The 19,768-nt window shown below is 43.0% G+C and overlaps 1 long non-coding RNA gene across 1 annotated transcript in view; it reads left to right on the forward strand.

The window, feature by feature from the left end:
* Nucleotides 1-19,768, forward strand: part of LOC128778175 (uncharacterized) — a 479,608-nt gene that overhangs the window by 298,640 nt on the left and 161,200 nt on the right. The window lies entirely within an intron of this gene.

The raw sequence follows: 19,768 nt of genomic DNA on the forward strand, positions 1-19,768 counted from the left end.
GAGAACATTCTTGGATCCTGCATATGGTTTCTAACGGTGGACTACCATTTGCCAGAGCAGAGGCTTCCAGCAGGTCAACTGTGATCGAACAGTGTTTTTTGAGAACTTACGTGATCGATTTCCCCAATGGCCACCGTGACCTCCTTGCCACAGCCATGGGTTCCCCGGGGAGTGAGGGCAGGGGCAGGCAGGGACTTTTATTTTTCTGTATCCTGTTCAACCCCCAAACTTCGCAGCTTCTGGGAAAGTAGCCCAGCCCAGGCACATGCACAGGCTGTGGCCCCTTGCCCTGAACCAGCCAATTTAGGGAAGCCAGGCTGGATAGCACTTCTAATTGATCAGTAGGCTGTGGATTTCATAGTAGATGAGGTCTCAGATGAGGAAGGGATTCAGGCAGGCTGATTGTCTTGTACTCTCCTCATATTACCCTATAAGTAGCCAGCCATGCCTTTACTTAGTACTTTTATGTGTGACAGGCTTGGTTCCAGAAGCTTGGCACGTGTCGACTTAATTTATCCTCATAACAACCTAATGCACCAGGTACTATCATCACTCGCACTGCATGGATGAAGAAATACGGTAACAGAGAGGTTATGCTCTTGCCCAAGTTCTCACAGCTATCGAGTGGCCCTTTTGTCATTACACATCATTTAAATAGGACTCCACAAATAGTTGCTGAGTCCTCGGTTAGACATTGCAGTGCACCAGGAGCTAGGTGCCCAAGAATGCCTTAGACCCCATTCCTCCGCTCTCTGTGAGCCAGAGGCATGAACTAAAGGGATGTGTGTGAGGTATTGCCAGTATGGTCATTGTTTGGACTGAGAGAAATATGTCCATTTCTGAGGCGATGAGGAAGTCATGAGTGGAAAGGAAAAGCGGTGTCTTTGGGCTTGCCACTATTCCCACAGCCAGGGAGATGGTATTTCATTTGGACACCCTGGCAGGGGTATAAAGCTTACCATGCTGCATTCAATAGGCCTCCCAGCTTTGGGAACCCATTGAGAGTTTGACGATTTTTGTGATACTCAACTGGAATTTCAAAGATCATGCTGTGTTTGACCAACTGAGACTGGGACCGAGTGATTTGAGTGAGGGTCTTTTGGAAAAGTGCTGTATGCTGGGAAGCCACTCCCACCAACCCAACCCTGGCCCACCGGACACACAGAAGTAACAGGGACTGTGCTGCTGAGAAGCCCGCAGAGAAGGGAAGAGGCTAAACATGGTAGTGTTTTAAAAAGATTCTGTGTGATGCTTTATTGCAAATTTAATTCACCTATCCCACAGTCAGGACTTGATATTATTCATCGACACGTGAGACCATTGTCTCCGCAACTCCCTGGAAACAGGAGTGAGACAATGCCCACTTAAAATGGAGCTGTGCAAAGTCTCCATTTGCTCATTAAATTATTTAGGAAGGGGAGGGAAAAGTCGCTGGAACGAAAACAGAAAGGTTTCCCAAGTGGTGTCCGGAGAAGGCACCTCGGTGCTGGCTGTCCCCTGTCCAGGGCTGACCAGCAACGTTTAAATGCAGGGGCTGCCGTGAACTGACTCACTCCCGGATAATTACGTTAGGGACCAATACGGCCTGTTGAAAATCAATTCTGTTGGACCAGTGTGTTTGTTCGGAAAGCCACTCAGCCAATTCAGGAGTATATTAGGCAGCAGGCCCAGTGCGGTGACCTCTTCCGGATTGGGGTTGACACTTGAACGAAGGCGTTTGTCCAGTTAAAGGACAGTACTAGCAGCAGGCCCTTATCTCCCCTAAATTGGATTACTCAGATCTGCTTGTTCTCTTTAAAGATTGCTACTCTTGGGTTTTTTCCCCTCTCTTTCTATCTGTCTGAGATGGTTACCTAGTGATTACTGTTTAACTTGCCATCCTTATGTATTCTCGGACAGTTAACGCTTAATGCCACCAGTGTCACGTCCCTTTCCTATGTGGGGAAGGTCATTGGATGCTGATGCCTTCATTTTTCCGGTCACTGGGTGGACCGATGAGTGTGCTGGGATCCAGGTGAGCTGACCTGTGTATTCTTAAGGAGTTCAGAGTTGGCAAGCCCCTGATTCACTTACCAGGGAACCGAACACAAACCTAGAGATAACACAGACTTTCCCTCAAACATGCCAATTCCTCCCAAAGGAATTACTCCCACCATATATCCCTTGGCTCGAGAACTCTCAAGCCTGCTCACTAACCAGTGTCCGTTGAGTGAGGGTGCCACCAGGCCACCAGAACCATAGAGAGCAGCCACCCACAACCCTTTGGAGCACTAGCACTCTTGATGGAAGGCGAGAGTACAGGAGAAATGCTCACCAAAGAGGGTGTCTCAGAATCCTGAGGAACGAAGCATGGGCCCCACTCTTGATGGAGTCCTCTCTACCGAGAGTTCCAACAGCTGCCACCACACCTGAAGTGGTGTAGAGTGTCAAGAAGACATTGAGAAGTCCAGGGAATCCCACACATACTTCTTGAAAGGATCCAGGAAAGACTTATTGCCGCAATTATGGTTCCTTTAATGACACATAAAATTAACCGCTTCACGTATCCATTCACTTTGACAGCTGAGGATTTCACTGTGATAAAAGTAGGGCCATGCACACTGTCAGTGATTTACATTTCTGTATCCCAAACCCTGTCAACCAATTAGACTGTAAGAGCGAGCGGCACCATTTTCTAATGAAGCTATAATCAGGCTGCTCCCTCACCCAGAAAGAGCAGATATTCTTGTCCTGAATGGAGAAGGTAATCATCAGGGAAAAGGGTTTGAATAAATCAGATGTGATATTGGCACAGCCTGCTATAGGTCCATTATAATTGGAATCTGGGCTGATGGAGGCTCAGCATCCCCTTCTTAATGTTTCACTTAAAATAAAGTAAGCTTTTCTGTGTAGAGAAAGGCAACATGGTTTCTGAAATAAACAGCTGGAAAGGCAGAAAGCATGGATATCAGACCTGAGCTCTCAAGGGTCCACTGAAATGAGAGGAGAGGAGAGGAAAAGAGAGCAGAGGGAAGGTGGGGGAGATAGAAAGAGGAAGGCAGAAAGGCTGGAGGGAAGGAGGGAGAGAAGGATGGAAGGAGGGGGACAGGGAGGGAGGGAGGGAGGATGGAAGGAAGGAAAGAAGGAAGAAAGGAAAGAAGGAAGAAAGGAAAGAAGGAAGGAGGGAATGGAGGAGGTAAATAGAGGAAGGAAGGAAGGAAGGAAGGAAGGAAGGAAGGAAGAAAATAGAGAAAGGAAGAATGGAGGAAAAAATAAGAAAGGAAGAAGGAAGGGAGGGAAGAAGGAAGGGAGGGAGGAAGGAAGGAGAGAAGAAGGAAGGAAGAAAAAAAACAAGAGAGGAAGGCAGGAAGGGAGGGAGGGAGGGGGAGGGAAATTTGAAGGAAGATAGATAAAACACCCTCTACCTAAGCTTCCTCACATAGAAAAGCTGATGAATAATATCTGTGCTCCTTAACTCTTGAAATGACAGAAAATGAAACGAGATCCTGTGGTCTCCTTTTATTAATGTGGCTGTGAACCCACCTCTTACAGGGTAGCACTAACCACTGTGCAGCAGCTCACAGATCCTGTTCAATGATGATGACTGGGCACTTGGCTCATTGTAATTCTTCTCATCAGCTAGTTCTTCAACAGGTGTCAGGATGACTTCAGGGAGAGGGAGAGGGGAAGGGTGCGGACAGAGCATCTAGGGGAATTCCAAGGAAGTGTTGTTGACAGCAGTGAAAGCAGAGCTTCTCAATTCCCTCCCCCGCATCCTTTCCAGAGTTTAAGATTTCCAGTACCATTGCTGTGGCAGAACAAAGGTGTGGAGGCACTAGGGAACCGTGAGGACTCCCTTGGGAGATTCCTGGATGGAAAAGTATTTTTAAAAATGCTCCCTGGGAATCGTTTCTGATTTGATCTATGTTATTGATGCCCCGAAAGGAAGGCCAAGAAATGCAAGATCCTTTGGACTCCCAGACAGTACAATGAACCCATCCCCAGATTATTGCTTCAGATTTTTTTTTTTAAAAAGTATTATTTCCCACTGTGTTTTAAGGAAATCCTTGCTTCTCCATTGAACCAATTTTATTGCCACAAAAAATAAACACATCAGCCTCACTTGCAACAACTGAGAATTCCCTGGATTTCTGGCAGCTCACTTGGTGGGCGATGCTCCATGCCGGCCTTGGTGAGGGCCAATCATCCACAAGGGAATTTTCCCATCCTTAAATGGGAACGTGGGTCCCTCAAGAGCCTCCCAATGAGCGCCAAGGGTTCAATGAGAAGAGATTTGAGGGCACTGCTTGTGCCAATTTGGCTTGTGTGGCTAATTGCACCGTGTGCAGAAAATAACACCTGCGAAGATCAGTCCATCCTCTGAACGCCAGACTCTCAAAGTCAACGACAAAGCTCTCTGGGTGAAGCCCATCAGTAGAAACACCCATGGAAACATCAAACGCGGCTTCAAGTGGAAAGTGACTGAGAGAACAACTTTAAAGATCAAGGAGAGGGCTAAATTGAACCGAATTCTTTCAGGGTCTGAAGAGGATGGAGACCCGGGTTGGGGGCTGGGACGGGGAAAAAATGACACACCCTGAGGGTGAAGGACCCTTTCCTGAGGGGTGATTAACAGCACAGTGCAGAAGACTTACTGGCCGCTCCCATTTCCAGGAAGAAGGGGACAATACTGAGCATCTCCTTAAGACCTATTTTCTAACCATCGTCAAGCAAACTTGGAGTGTTTCGGTGCTAGGGATGCAATTACATGGGGTATGCCTTGAGTAGGCTTTAGTAGGTTGGGGGCAGTTTCCTTTTCAGCAGGCTGCCTTTCCAAGTTCAAGGAGATTAGTAAACAGATAGAGAGGACTTGTTTACAGTGACAATGAAGCTAGCCCCTCTGGCCCTTTAAAAGGTATTTGAGGCTGCTTTTTTTTTCACACTCCCACCCCCACCAGTGGACTGCCTAAGGAACAAGCTTGATATTCTGCCAGCTTTTTAAGAAATACTTAAATATCAAAAATTTTCACTCTTTTCTGTGTGTGCAAAATATCAGCTTAAAACCCAATGGGAGTCAAAGTTCTTGCTTAGCATACAAAGGCTTATGAGTTTTATAGTGTTCAGGACTTTAATCTACAAAGTCTAATTTAATCCTCTTTGTACTATCTGCATCACAGAGCCCTGGTTGTAAATAAACCATATGGTTGCAGTGGAGGCAGCCACAGCTGCCTGCCTCCATCACTCACCCTTAGTAAATATTTCTGCAAAACAGATGAAGTTAACTACTGTAACAGATAAATAGAGAGTGCAGTTCTCAGAGCACATGTTTTGCCACGGCAGTCATGCCAAAACACAACCAACAGCTCCAAGTTGACACTCAGTCACCTGCCGATGACTTTCTGTCTCCGCAGATCCCCGGTGTACCTGGGTTCTTGTACCTCCCTCTGAGGTGAGTGAGGATGGCACAGAAATACCCACAAAGCCAGGAGGTTATGTGCTCCTGCGCAGAGCAGATGCTGGTGTGCCCCTGTGTGTTGCATTATTCTGCATCGGGGCTGTGGGTGCCCCTGGGGGTTGTGGGGGTACCAAGTTCTTGGCATCGAGGTCTGGAGAGGGGAGTGGCGTGAAGTCAAGGAAAGGAGATGATTCCCTTGGAGTTGAGGTTGCTTCAGGTGAAAAGAACAATTATAGTGGTGAGTCCTGCTATCCTAGGGAGTAAAATGGAAGCAGAACATCAAGCATGTACCTTCAGCAGAGGATTGCTAGGGATAACCTGGAGTGAGTACTTAACTGGTAAACTCGGACTTTGCAGTCATTTTAAAGAGCAAACATTGGAGCGAGTTGCCTCTGTATGACTCTGGCATCATAGACACCCAGATTTGAAACTAGATTCCTGCATCTAACAGCTGTGGGATGTTGAGTTGGTTATTTTACCTCGCTGAGCTCCCCTTTCCTTCCCCTTTAAAATGGGAATGATCATACCTCCTTACAATTGATAAGCATAAGGATTAATTGGAAAACTCATAATTCTTAAAGGAATTATTTATTTTATATTTATATATATTATTATTATTATCATTATTATCATTATTATCATTATTATTATCATTATTATTATTATTATAGTGAGTGTTTAACTTCATGATATAGGGAGAAGAGGCCCCTATCTCTGCCTTGTGCTCTTTAAGCCATGGGTCTTTTGCTAAGGCTGTGGTCCCCATTTCTAACATCTGAAACTCATGATAACCAGGGTTGTCCCATTCCACGGCTCTGTCAGTCTCCGTAGGAGGTTCAGCCAATCATTGGCTCCTCTCTGCTTCAGATACCACAGGGCTTGACTGAGGAAGCAGTAAGCTATCTCCCCACTGCTGTGTTCCACCAAACATAGGGGGCCCTGTGCATACAGTTGGGGCAGGGTGGTAGACAGCAGGAGAGCACAGAGGGTCGTAGGTATGTGAGGTTTTCAAAGCCGGGTGTCAGTGGCCTGTGAGGGACAGATATCTACCGGAAGGCTGAGAAAGTTTCAAAAGGTGGACAGAAGGTGAATCAATCGGATCAATATACCCACTGTGGGCTGCAGGCTCCCTGAGCCTTCAGGGAAAGGAGAGGCTTTCATCCCGGCCTGGGAGACATCCCCAGGAACTAAAGCAGTGTGCAGAAGCACCTCAGTAGAGAATCTTGGTTTCTTAGGGCTCAGCTTCAGAGCTCGAGCCAATATGTTCCACATCCCAGCCACAGCTGAGGCTGCCACACATCTGTGCCCCAAAGGTTGGCAGGGCCCTGAGCTGGAGTCGTTGAGGGACACGGCAGCTTCAGAGCAGCTTTTGAGACTTTTCACTCACAGATTAACATCATATTTGAAAATAGCTGGGCCTAATTGGATAATATCTTTTAAAACAATGAAAGGGATTTAAGTCCTGAGCTATAAAAAAAAAAAAAAAAAAGCTGTTAACTGGGAAGAAGAAGATTTTTTTTTCCCCCAAACCGATCATATTCACACCATTTAAGCTGGGAGTGAGGCTGAGAAATTCCACAATCAGGATAGAATACTCAAGGAGGGGATGTGAGGGTGATCTGGCTGCGACATCTGTCACCCCATTGATCGCCAGGGTTGATTCGGCTGATCTGGCTGGCTAGGCAGGTGTCCCCTTCCTACCTCACCACTCCATGTGCGTCCGTCCCAAAGCTGCGCGCTCGGTCGAAGAGGACGACCTTCCCCGATAGAGGAGGACCGTTCTTCGGTCAAGGGTATACGAGTAGCTGCACTCCCCTGCTAGAACCTCCAAACAAGCTCTCAAGGTCCATTTGTAGGAGAAAGTAGGGTAGTCAAGCTTCCAAGACTCCAGACACATCCAAATGAGGCGCTGCACGTGGCAGTCTGCCTTTAAAAAAAAAAAAAAAAAGAATACTCAAGGAGGGTTGGTCCAGCAAGAGACCCCAGGGACTCAGCTTGTCTCCATAGCCCCTGAGTTGCTGTGCACATGTTTACTCTGAGATGTAGTAGGTGTCTATGTAATTTTTGCAATCATGTAGGAATGAGTTGCTGGTACTGTGCCCCTTTACCCCTTAGCACTTCAGTGTGTATTTCCTAAAACCAGGGACATTATTTTACACAATCACACTACAGTTCATCTAAATCAGGAAATTGAACATTTGTACAATATCATCAACTAATCTGGGGTCCAAATTCAAATTTTGTCCATTCTTCCAATAATGTGCCTGGGACTACATACGTACTGCCTTCATTTGTCACATCTCTTCAGTTTCTTTTGAACTAGAACTTTCCCCCGTCATTCTTTATCTTTACCTGTTCTTTCTCTTTCTCTAACCTTGACATTTTTGAAGAGTACAGACCATTTATTTTGTAGAAGGTTACTCGATTTGGGTTTGTCTGATGTTTCCTTGTGATTAGATCTGGGTGATGAATTTTGGGCAGAAACACCCCAGAAGTAATGTTGTGTCTCCCTCGGTGCATCCAGCCAGAGGGATGTGATGTTGGGTTGGTGTCATTATTGGTGATGTTAGCTGTGATTACTTGGCTGAGGTGGTGTGTGTCACATTTCTCCCCTAGAAAAGTGCTATTTCCCTTTGTGATTAATAAGAAATTTATGGGAGATACTCTGAGGTTATGTAAATATTCAATCCTCATCAAATCTTCACCCACCAGTTTTAGTGTCCATTGATGATTTTTGCCTGAATCTGTTATTACTTATGATACTTGCCAAATGGTGATTTTTTTCTCATGGCATCATCCCACATTTATTAGTTCCATTCTACCAATGAAGGGCCTTCCCTATCTCACATTTATCTGTTTATTTATTGATTCATTTATATCAGTCTGAATTCATGGAATGTTATGCATTATTCAATAGGTTGTCATCCATTACTGCTACTATTTATTTTCACATCCAAATTGTCTCAGAGTTGAACAGTGGGATTCCTTTCTGTCCTTTTGACATGGCCCCTTCATTTTTTTGAGCACTTTCTGGGACAAGATGTTCATGCTCATTTGGTACCTTACCTGTCCTGGAATCAGCCGTCTTGCCTATAGATCCCGAATCCTTTTAGTGGAGAATGAAATTTTAAAAACCATGATCTGAACACCAACACCAGGTTCTGAGCATGAGGGCTACTGGGGTCTCATTGTTTCTAGGCCCTCTCAAAGGACAGAGCTAAGATCTCTGTTTTAAAAACATACTGATGTTTTCAGTTCCAATCCCACAGAATTCAGGGTTTTCCTTTCTCATATATTTGGGGAAAAAAATGCTACTCCAGTAGTGAGACATGTAGTTCCCTTTTTTCCCCCAATATATTTATCCTTTTGCTCAATCCTAGAATATGTATAAAGTAGTTTTTGAATTGTTCACTCATACCACTGTAAAAAACAAAACCACTAATTAGAGTTCAATATTTCTCTATGCTTCTTTTTGTCTTTAGACTGAGGATATGTAGTCAAAACACTGTCTTCAGAAGTTACTTCAAATAATTCTCCCTCTACCCTTTGTTCAGCATGGTTATGCCATTCATTTGAAATATAATTTGGTTCATTTGTTCTGTTAGGGGCTTTCTCCCCATCCTTGTGGATTGTTTGAGTGTATAAAATACTAATATGACTATAAACATCAAAACTAAATTTGAAAAAAAAAAGCTCATCCAGAGAAGAGTCACTCCCCCTAACCCTACCTCCCTGTGGCCATGCACCCTTTGCAGGAGCCCAATCTCCATTTCTGGTATTCTCCCTTATGTTTCTTTTTGCTAAAATAATTAAATACATGTACAGTTTGTTTCTTCTTCTTTCTTTCTTTTTTAGCATTTTTATTTATTTTTGAGAGACAGAGAGAGACAGAGCATGAGTTGGGGAGGGGCAGAGAGAGAGGGAGACACAGAATCTGAAGCAGGCTCCAGGCTCTGAGCTGTCAGTACAGAGCCTGATGCGGGGCTCAAACCCATGAACCGTGAGATCATGACCTGAGCCAAAGTTGGACACTTAACCAACAGCCACATAGGAATCCCTTCTTCTTTCTTATAAAAAAAGAGAGCATACTATAAATGAACTTTTGTACTTTGCTTTTGTCCTTTAACAATGCATCCTGGAAATCATTCCCATCAGCTCATAGGGCTGTTCGGTATTCTTTTCTGGCTGAGTAGTATTGCACTGAGCATACCACAGTTTATCCAACAGGTCTTTAACTGGTGGGGATTTAAATTGCTTCCAGTATCTTGCAGTTACAAACAATGCTTTAGTATACAAGCTTGTATATAGTATTTTCTTATAAGTGGACAGCATCTTCAGGATAAATTCCGAGAAGTGAGACTGCTGACTGCTAGGAATACAAATATATAGTTCTGCTAGATATTGCAAAATCCCCCTCCTTAATGTCCATACCAATTTGTCTTCCCTCAAACAAAGGATGAGTGTGCCTGTTTGTTTTCCTTTGGCCTCACGAGCAGAATGTATCAAGCTTTCTAATATTTACCACCAATCTGATAGGTGAGCAATAATATTTCAGTGCCAGCCTTTAAACCAGCTTTATTGAGATATAATTTATATACTACACCATTCACCCACTTAAAGTGTACAATTCAGTACATTTTAGTTCCTTCACAGATATGTGCAACCATCACCGCACTCAAGGTCAGAAACCCAATACCCTTCATCTACCACTCTCCTCACTCCCCATTCTTCCAGGCCTAAGCAATTAGTTTGTGTTCCTAGATTTGCCTATTGAAGAAATTTCATGTAAATGGTATCATACAATATGTGGCCTTTTGTGATTAGCTTCTCTCATGTTTTCAAAGCTCATTCACGTTATGAGCTATTACATGTTATGACATGTATTGGTATACCATTCCTTTCTATGACCAAATAATATTCCATTGCATGGTCAAGTTATATTCCCTTTTGTTTATTCATTTATTGATAGACGTTTGGGTTGTTTCCACCATTTAGCTATTAAAAGTAATCCTGCTATAAACATTCATGTATTATTTTTTTCATGTGAACATATGTTTTTATTTCTCTTTGGTATATATACCTAGAAATGGAATTGTAGGGTCATATGATAACTCTAGGCGTGATTGTTTGAGAAACTGACAGACTGTTTCAGTGTGTTTAGACTATTTCACTTATGTGTGAAATTGAACATTTTTTCTTTTGTTTAAAAGCTAATTTTTATATATTTTTCATATTGTCTGTTCATTTCCTTTGCCCATTTTCCTATTGGGTTGTTATTTTTTTCCCCTTCATTTTTTAAGTGGTCTTTGTATATTGCAAATATTAGCCTTTTATCTGTGATATATATTGAAAACATTTTCTCCCTTTGTTGTTTTTCTTCTGATTTTGTTTATGGTATGTTTTACCATACGAACTTAAAAAAGATTTTTTTAATGAAATTTATCATTGTTTTCTTATATTGTCTTTGGACATTAATTCAAGTTAGAAATCCTTTCTCCATATCCAGGAAATCACCCATATTTTCTTCTAGTACTTGTAGGGCTCATTTTTGCCTATAGCTCAATGATCCATTTCAGAGTATATTCTTGTGTGTGGTTGGACGTATAGGTCTAACCTCACTAATTCTAACTGGCTACCCAGTTGTCCCAGCATCACATATTAAAAAGATTATCTGGGGGCACCTGGGTGGCTTGGTCAGTTGAATGTCTGACTTCAGCTCAGGTCATGAGCTCACTGTTTGTGGGTTTAAGCCTTGCATCGGGTTCTGTGCTGACAGTTCAGAGCCTGGAGCCTGCCTCAGATTCTCTGTCTCCCTCTCTCTCTGCCCCTTCCCTGCTCGTGCTCTGTCTCTCTCACTTGTTCTCTCAAAAATAAATAAACATTAAACAATTTTTTTAATAAAAATAATAAAAAGACCATCTGCAACCTAGTGATTTCCAGTGTCACCTTGGGTCTTTTCCAGACTTTCTGCTTCATTCCAGGGGTCTGTTTATTCGGGCGCCATCACCATACTGTCTTACCTCTTATGAACAAGTTTGATGACCTCCCCTGGGCACCTGTTCTTTTGCTAAGACCCTTGCTCTCAGGAAGTCCTTCCCTGTATCTGTGCTTCCATCTCCTACTGCAGCTTAAGCTCATTTTTTCTGTGAGTTCCCGTGAATGCACGGCTCCCTTTGAACACCTCTTCCTGAGTTGTCAGGTGCTATGAGCTCTCTCCTTTTATGTAAATGTGGTCGCTGCCTTCTGGTCCAGAGGTGACTCTCTCTCATTGACAGCCCTGACTGCCGACTTTACAAGTAATTTGCTGAGTTTGTCAAGCACCGCAGAATCATGTAAATGCCATTATCGTTTTTGTCATCATCATCATCATCAACAGAAGCATCAACTGCTTCCCTTCCTTCACCTGTTGTTTAAAGCAAATGAAGTAGCTGCTGATGTTCAGAATAGAGGCTTTATCTGTAGAGTATCCAAAGTCATAAGTCTCTGTAGGTCAGTTCATGTCCTAAAGGTGTCACATAGGCCAGGAGAAAGGTTTTGTCATACACCACTTACTCTTTGTAGTTGAGGAGTTGATATATATCAGAGGGGTTGGATAAGCAGTCTTCTACACCCACCCCAAATCAATTTTTTTTCTTGCTCTTGGTGTGATAGCAAAATGTCTAATTGAAAATATACTTACGCTTAAGAAATAGTTGTCTTTAAAAAAGAAATTGTTGTCGACTTTGTAAACCTATTTTTCTCATTGTTATGGAGAGAGTATAAGGTTATATGCTTGGGACAATTAACCACTATTTGAGTCCATTCAACAAATATCTGGTGAGCAACTGGTCTGTGTAAAGCACTCTAGTAGAAACTGTGAAGGACTAAAAAATGAATAAGACAGGATCCTGCTCTCCAGGAATTCATTCACAACTGGAAGAGATAATGGGAAGAAAGAGAAATTGGTATGAACAATGTCATTACAAGGCAAATGAGAACAAATGAAAAGAGAAAAGTTACAAAGTCCTATGGGAATGTAGAAGAAAAGCTATTCATTCTGGGGCCACTTTGGAAGAGATAAAACTTAAAATTGGACACTGAAGAATAAGTTGGATGACCCGATAAGATAAGCTGGCATTTTGAATGGCTTAAGCAAAATTACGAAGACAAAAAAAACTTATATTGAATCAAGCCATATGAAGTGGCTGTTTTGTAGGTCAAATCAGCCATATATAGTCAAATGCATATGATTCAATCTAATACATCATGTATCAGGATACTGTAGACTGGTTGTAAATCTAGTAGAATCAATAGACTAATCTGGAGGGGTTAAGAGATCCTATATGGGACACCAGGTTGTGTAGAATTTTGAGTGTTAAGTTGAAGAATTTGACCTTTATTTGATAAGATTCATTTAATTACTTGTTTATGAAATATTTGTTAGGTCCCTGTTACATGCTCAGCCTCCTGGTTGGGAAAGCTCTAAGAATAGAGCCATGTTTCACAAGGATAATTCTGGCAGTGTTGTACATGGTGGGCTGCCGAGAGGAAGGGATGTGAATGAGGAGACTACTTAGGGGTTCTAGGAACTAAAGGGAAAATGAGGACCTGTGATTGTGAATAGGAAGGAAGGAAGTGAAAGCCATTCCAGAAATGGAATTCACACCAGACATTGTGACCGAATCAAAGCATAGGCAAGGTAGAAAATGTCAGCCAAAAATCTCCAAGGTGCCAACTCAGGAGAACTGTGAGGCTTCCACTGATCTCCATATATTCATCCATTCATTCCACAAGTGTTTATTGAGCACAAAACATGAGATGAGCAATGTTCCAGGAGCTGGAGACACAGTAGAGAACAAGAGAAGAGGATGGGGTGCCTGAGTGGCTCAGTTGGTTAAGCGTCCAACTCTTGATTTTAGCTCAGGTCATGATCTCGTGGTTTGTGAGATCGAGCCCCACATGGGGCTGTACACTGACAGCACAGAGCCTGCTTGGGATTCTTTCTCTCACTCTTTCTTTCTCTGCTCCTCCCTCTCTTAAAATAAATAAACATTTTTTAAATAAAAATTAAAAAAAGGAGAGGGACTTTTGATTAATGCAATGAGACAAGCAATGAATAGATAAATTAACATGATGTAATGGGTAGAGAGTGGGGGCACTATAAGGAAGCATTATTCAAGGTAAGAAAACAGTGGAGAGTGGGAAAAGTGTGTCCCCAAAGAATACACAGGGAAGAACTATTGCAGAAGATGATATTGGAGCAAAGATCTGCATGATGTCAGGGAGGGAGCATGAGGAGACCTGGAGAAAGGGAGTCCCAGGGAGAAAGAACAATGAGAGTAGTCCTTGAGGCAGGTTCAAGCTTGGAGTGTTTAAGGATCAGCTATAATTCCAGGACAGTTGGACTGACTCGAGAAGGAGGGAAATGAGTAAGTCACATAATGGAGGGCTAGGTCGAGAGCATGTCATGGCAAGGAGTTTGATTTTATTTTGAACATGCCAGGTTTTGAGTTTGAAGAGGTGACCTTTTGCAGTTTCTCTGCCTTCTATATGGGGAATTGGCTATGAAAGAACAAGGAATGAAGAGAACTAATGTCGTGGGGTTGGTGAGAAGTGGTCAGATTCTGGATGAACATTGACATTACAGCTAACAGAAAATGCCAAGGAATTAGAACACAGTGTAAGGGAGAAAGCAGAGTAAAGGATGACTGCCATTTCCAAGTCACAGGAAAGAGGAGGATTTGTGTAGAGAATCAAGGTTTCTGATTTGGAAAGTTTCATATGCCCAGAAGACTCTGAAGTAGAGAGAATGAGCAGGAAATAAGGTACAGGAACTTAGAGCTCACAGGAGAAGCTGAGGCTGGGGATCTAAATTTGAGAGTCACCAGCATATAGATGCATTTGAAGTGCTGAACCTGAGTGAGACACCCAGGGGATGGGTGTAGACAGAGAAAAGGAGAAGATTGATGACTGGCTCTCTGATGGTCGGGTAACAAGGGAAGGAAGAGCCAGAAAAGGAGACTTGGAAGGAGGGGCCAGTGAGAGAGGAGAACCAGGGGAGTGCAGTGACTGGGAAGCTCTGCAAAAGAAACATTTTAAAGAAGAGGTGCTGGCCAGCTGTGTCAATGCTGCTGAGAGGTCACATAAGATGAGGTCAGAGAATTGACAAGAAAATTAGCAAGAAGGAGATGTTGGTGACCTTGTTAGGCAGTTTTAGTGGTGTGGTGGAGGAAAAAAAATCTGAGGAGAGAATAGAAGGTAAGGAATGGGAACAGAAAATATGGACTATTCTTCTTAGGATATTTGCAATAAAGTAGAATAGGAAAACAGAATGGTATTGGAGGGGGATGTGTTTGGATGTGGAGTCTAAGAAGGGCTGAAAATAATGATCAAAACGAGGGAGAACATGATGATTAGTAAGTAGGGCAGAGGAGGTGGGATTGAGAGCTCAGTGGGTCGTTGGACCAAGATAGGAACTTGAACATTTTGCCCATTTAATGAAGGATAGAGATGAAAGGACTGAGATGCAAAATCCTTAGATTTGGCAGTAGAAGGATGAGGAAGTTCTTATTGTCGTCATTTGCTTAGTGAAATAAGGGGCATGCTGAGAGTTAGGATGGAGGAGGAGGTGCCTCACTTTGAGGAGAGGATGGAGGGTATGAGAGAGCTCCAAGTGAATGCCCTGATCAGTCATGTGTGCTGGGATTGCTGGTGAGGTCCAGTGGTGAGGTCCCCATGACACTCGTGGTCATAAATTTAAAGCAAAATCAGTCATCCTGGCTGTGTTGTTTTTCTTCTGTACATTCTGTTGCTCACCTGCAGGTAAGGATTGTTTTTAAAGATTTAGGTTTAAGCAGAGTTAGGGTTTTGACAAGCAAGGACAGTGGAAGGTAAGAGGGTCACAAAGATGCTTGAGGGTAGGATGACAAGAGAGAGGTCTCCTTATAAACTCTGGAATCAAAAATGAATAATGAGGGAAGTGAAGCCTGAGGCAGATGATAGACATAGAAGAAGCCCCCAAAGGGGTTGAAGATTTGGTGAAGCTGGCATACTAGAAAGAGTAGGGTGGGAATATGGAAGCTTAAAATGAATGGGATGCTTCAAATAGAGGACACTAGAAGTGATGGGGTTGCTGGCAATGACAGGTCTAGGGTATGGCTATGACCTCAGTAGGGTACAGAGGAAGAGCATTAGAAGCAAACAGGCCAAGCAACTGAGAGGCCAGAGTGTTAGATGGGTTATCTATGTGGATATTGAAGTCATCGTGAATAATGACACGAAGTAAGAGAGACAAAGACAGTCGAGCCAGGCATGGAAAGATTCATTGAATCAGTAGATGTTCTGTGCAAGGTGATCAGTGACTGCAATGAGGAGGGGTATTTGGGCCCATGCAGTAGCATGTTCCTCAAAGGAAGTTTGGGAGAAGGAAATAAAAGTAGCCCAGAAGTAGCAATGAAGGGCTGTGAAGACACCCAGCAACCTCCTGGTATACGGGATGTGGGAGGGAAAAAGTCACCACTTAAGGGGACACAGGGGGAGTGGTGACTTCCAAAGAACTCTGCTCTAAAATGGTAAAAGAAACATTTACGGGAGAGGCTTGAATGTTAGGGGATTTGGTTGGGAACAGACCCTGAATTCCAGAGAAGATGGTACAAGGATGCAGGGGCAGTTAGGGATGGGTGGAAGATTGGATCAGATTAGAAATGCACAGCCATGGAGGGCAACCATCTGGGGATAATAGGGATGATTTGGAGTCTTGGACTTACACTGAGAAAAGCAGAGATGTAAAACATGATGGTGTTGAACCTTTTTTTTTTTTTTTAAGGGAAATTTCTGAATTACCCCTCATTGTTGGGATTTCTCTTAGGCAGGTAGGTGATGGTGCTAGGAAGTAGAGGGTGGTCAGAATAGGTCAGAGAACCCTGTGGGCCTGCCTTAAATCTCTCTGGTAACATTATAAGTGGATAGGGAGTTCTTGAAGAGGAACAGTGGAGGTTTATGGGATGGGGGAGGAAAAGGAAGATGACAAGCACATTGGAAATTGTGGCCATTGTACATTTGGTAAAGCTGATGACCCTTGAGAGTAGGGGAGATGAGGTCACCAAGATGGCAGAGAATGGATTCAGCATTAGTGAGTGGGGGGTTTTGAGCACAGGATTATGTGGATGGTTAAATGAGATAACTTCCATCCGTCAGATAACTACGGTCCCTGGTACTTAGTAGGTGAATAGTTCCCTCCCTCCTCACCACCTTCTATGGCCTCCAACTTCCCCTGCAGATGCATGCAGGTGGACCCCACAGGAATAATGGGAGTGTGGATATGGATTGGTATAGATCCATCTCCAGCTGTTAAAGCAACTTAAAACACATGCACTGCTCCAGATGACTGGAGGCAGAACTGGGCATTGAGATAGAAGAAAAAGAATCTGTAATGTGCAGTTTTGTAGAAATGTGGCCCAAACATTTCGAGGCAGTTGTAAAAGCTCATGATGTTGAGCCCAGCTATTGGGAGAATCGAATGGCAAAACCTTTGGTATATTAGGGACATTATTGTAAGTGCATGAAATTTAGGCAGAACAAATGCAATCAATACCTTGATCTTGAGTCTTCATTGGCAACCAACAGTAGAAATAGCTGTCAGAATTGTATTTGAGTTTGTTTTGATCGCTTTAACTATAAAGTTATAGATGGTTACATCAGTACCTTGACTACATCAATTAAATGAGAAAAATATTCTGTAGCTGATACTTGGCTCCTGGAAATATTAGAGAGATTCAGAAAAGTTATAGAGTAAAAAATAAGCCTTTTTAGGAGTTCTTTATCACTTCATTTTTCATCTCCAATCCACTCCAGTATTTATTGGATTCAGAGTTTTAAAATGTCTGGGAATTTTTAAGTCACCAGGAAAAGGAACTTATCTCCATTTGTTTGTTTGATTTCTTTGTTTTCTGGGGGAGAAAAACACAGGACCTCACACATAACACTTGGTAAACAATATCATTATTACTGTTATCACTACAATAGTTTGGCACCCCTTTCTTAAATTTACCTTATTAATCTAGGAAAATGAAACACATATGTCTTTCTTGGCTTTCCTGAAAAATAATCACATTTGGGATATTTAAAACCATGGTTTTGTCCCTTAATAATTGGTCCCACATTTGCTAATTGAATTTACCTTTAAATGTTTTAAATTTTGTTGTGAACAGAGCTGCTGAATTCAGGTGTTTTTTGTTTTGTTTTGTTTTGTTTTTTTCCCCTCTGGGAGAAGCAGGCAAACTCAAGAACAAAACAAGTCACCTACATTAGGATGAAACAAAGAGAGTTATTATGTCAAGCTGATTCAGAAAGCATTAATTTTCCAAACAGGAATGAGAAAGAAAAGGAGGAAAAGGGATCCCCTTATCCAATTTAATGGAATGTGCTAGGGCTGAGGGGAGGAGGGGCTGGGTTCAAACTTGGTGGCAACTCTAAAGCCTGTGCACTTGCCCCTCGCTTCTGTCTTGGAGCCTCTTGAGCCTGCAACAACTTGGTTCTAATCTCTCCAAGCACAAAGGAGAGCAACTGTGAGTGGCCACTTGGCCTGCAGTCCTTGGAGGAGCGGGTGGACAATGGGCCCTCTGACACCCTCCAGGGCTGAAGGGGGCAGGAGGTTGATAGCAGTAAAGGAACCAAGTAAGTCCCACATCCTTCAGCTCTGAGAACTGAAGTGGTCTCCTGGAGGCAAGGCTGTATTTCATTCTGGCCTGGAAGTTTATTATTCTGTTTGTCCTCAGCATTTAGGATAGTTAATGAGGTTTTTTTTTTTGCCCTTACTGACTTTCTGCCCTCACCATCCCCTCACTCCATGACACCCAGCGGTCTTTCCTCTCTCCCCAATAAACTCAACAGCCTCTTCTCCCTTCTTACCCTGTGCAGATTATCCTCAGCACAGAGGCAGAGATGAAACTGATGGCTTTCCCTGGATTCTCTGCTTCCTCAGAGTTCTCTCCTGCTCTGGCCCTGGAGACTCTGTCCTCCTGTTCTGCTGCCTTTGGTGTTAACTTGTCTCTTCTTTCCCCTTCTGCCTTCAGAGCATAAGGTCTGCCATCAAAGATGTACCATTGGCCCCTTCTTCTTCTCTCTCTCTGGTCTCATCCTGGACTCTCCCGCATTTATTTCTTTGTGCATCATCCATTCTCAAGTCAGCATCTCCAGACGCAATATATTTGAGACTTCACTTTCTAAACAATTCACCTGCATAAATGTCAGGACTTTAAACTCACTGGATATAAGGTGGAAACCAGCAGCCTCTCCTTAACATGCCCCTCATCTTGTATACCTCCTCTCTTGTAAAGGTTCCATTGTGGTTTTTGTCACTCAGGATAAAAAAAAATCTCCTTGACTTCCTGTTCTCTCTCACCCCACACCAAATTTGTTGCCAAATCTATTTCTGTCTTAGGCACCTCTCTCATTCATCTCCTCTTTTCCCATGCCCTTTTGCCATTTCCTCCTAGTCTGCGGCCCTCATTACCCCCTGGAAAATCAATCGGGGCGCCTGGGTGGCTCAGTCGGTTAAGCATCCGACTTCAGCTCAGGTCATGATCTCACAGTCCATGAGTTTGAGCCACGTGTCAGGCTCTGTGCTGACAGCTCAGAGCCTAGAGCCTGCTTCAGATTCTGTGTCTCCCTCTCTCTCTGACCCTCCCCCATTCATGCTCTGTCTCTCTCTGTCTCAAAAAATAAATAAATAAACATTAAAAATTTTTTTAAAAAAAAATCAAAATTCCTTCTGACTATGCCTGCATCCCACATTCACCTTCATTATTGCTCCATGTCAACTCATCCCATACCCCACCATCAAATTAGTATTCCTAAAATAAGACCGTGATCATGATGTCAGTGGGCAATATCTATCTATCTATATATATATATTTAATCTCTTCTCCCCTAAAAATTCTTGCAAATAAATGTGGAGCAAGGGAGGGATAGATGGATGGATGGATGGATGGATGGATGGTTGGAAGGAAGGAAGGAACAAAGGAAGGAAGGAAAGAAGGAACGAAGGAACAAAGGAATGAACGAACTTCAAAACAGCAGCCATAGATTTATTTCTAAGTTTGTTGTTAATTTGGCCTCTGGAAAAATCACTGACCATTCTTATGCCTCAGTTTCCCTCTTGAAAATTGTGAAAACCCTTGCCACCAGTCTTGTTGCATAGAATATATTCTTCACTGACTACCTCAAGGGTTCTGTGAGCCCTCATGGAATTATTAATACCATTTCCCCTTTACCTTTGTTTGTAGTTTTGATTAGTCCCAGGCCAAAGTAAGTGTTTGCTGGTCACATGGACATCTTCATCCTGTGGGGTTTATA

Source organism: Panthera pardus, unplaced genomic scaffold, assembly GCF_024362965.1.
Source record: "Panthera pardus isolate Hobbes unplaced genomic scaffold, ASM2436296v1 HiC_scaffold_19, whole genome shotgun sequence".
NCBI classification, from domain to species: domain Eukaryota; kingdom Metazoa; phylum Chordata; class Mammalia; order Carnivora; family Felidae; genus Panthera; species Panthera pardus.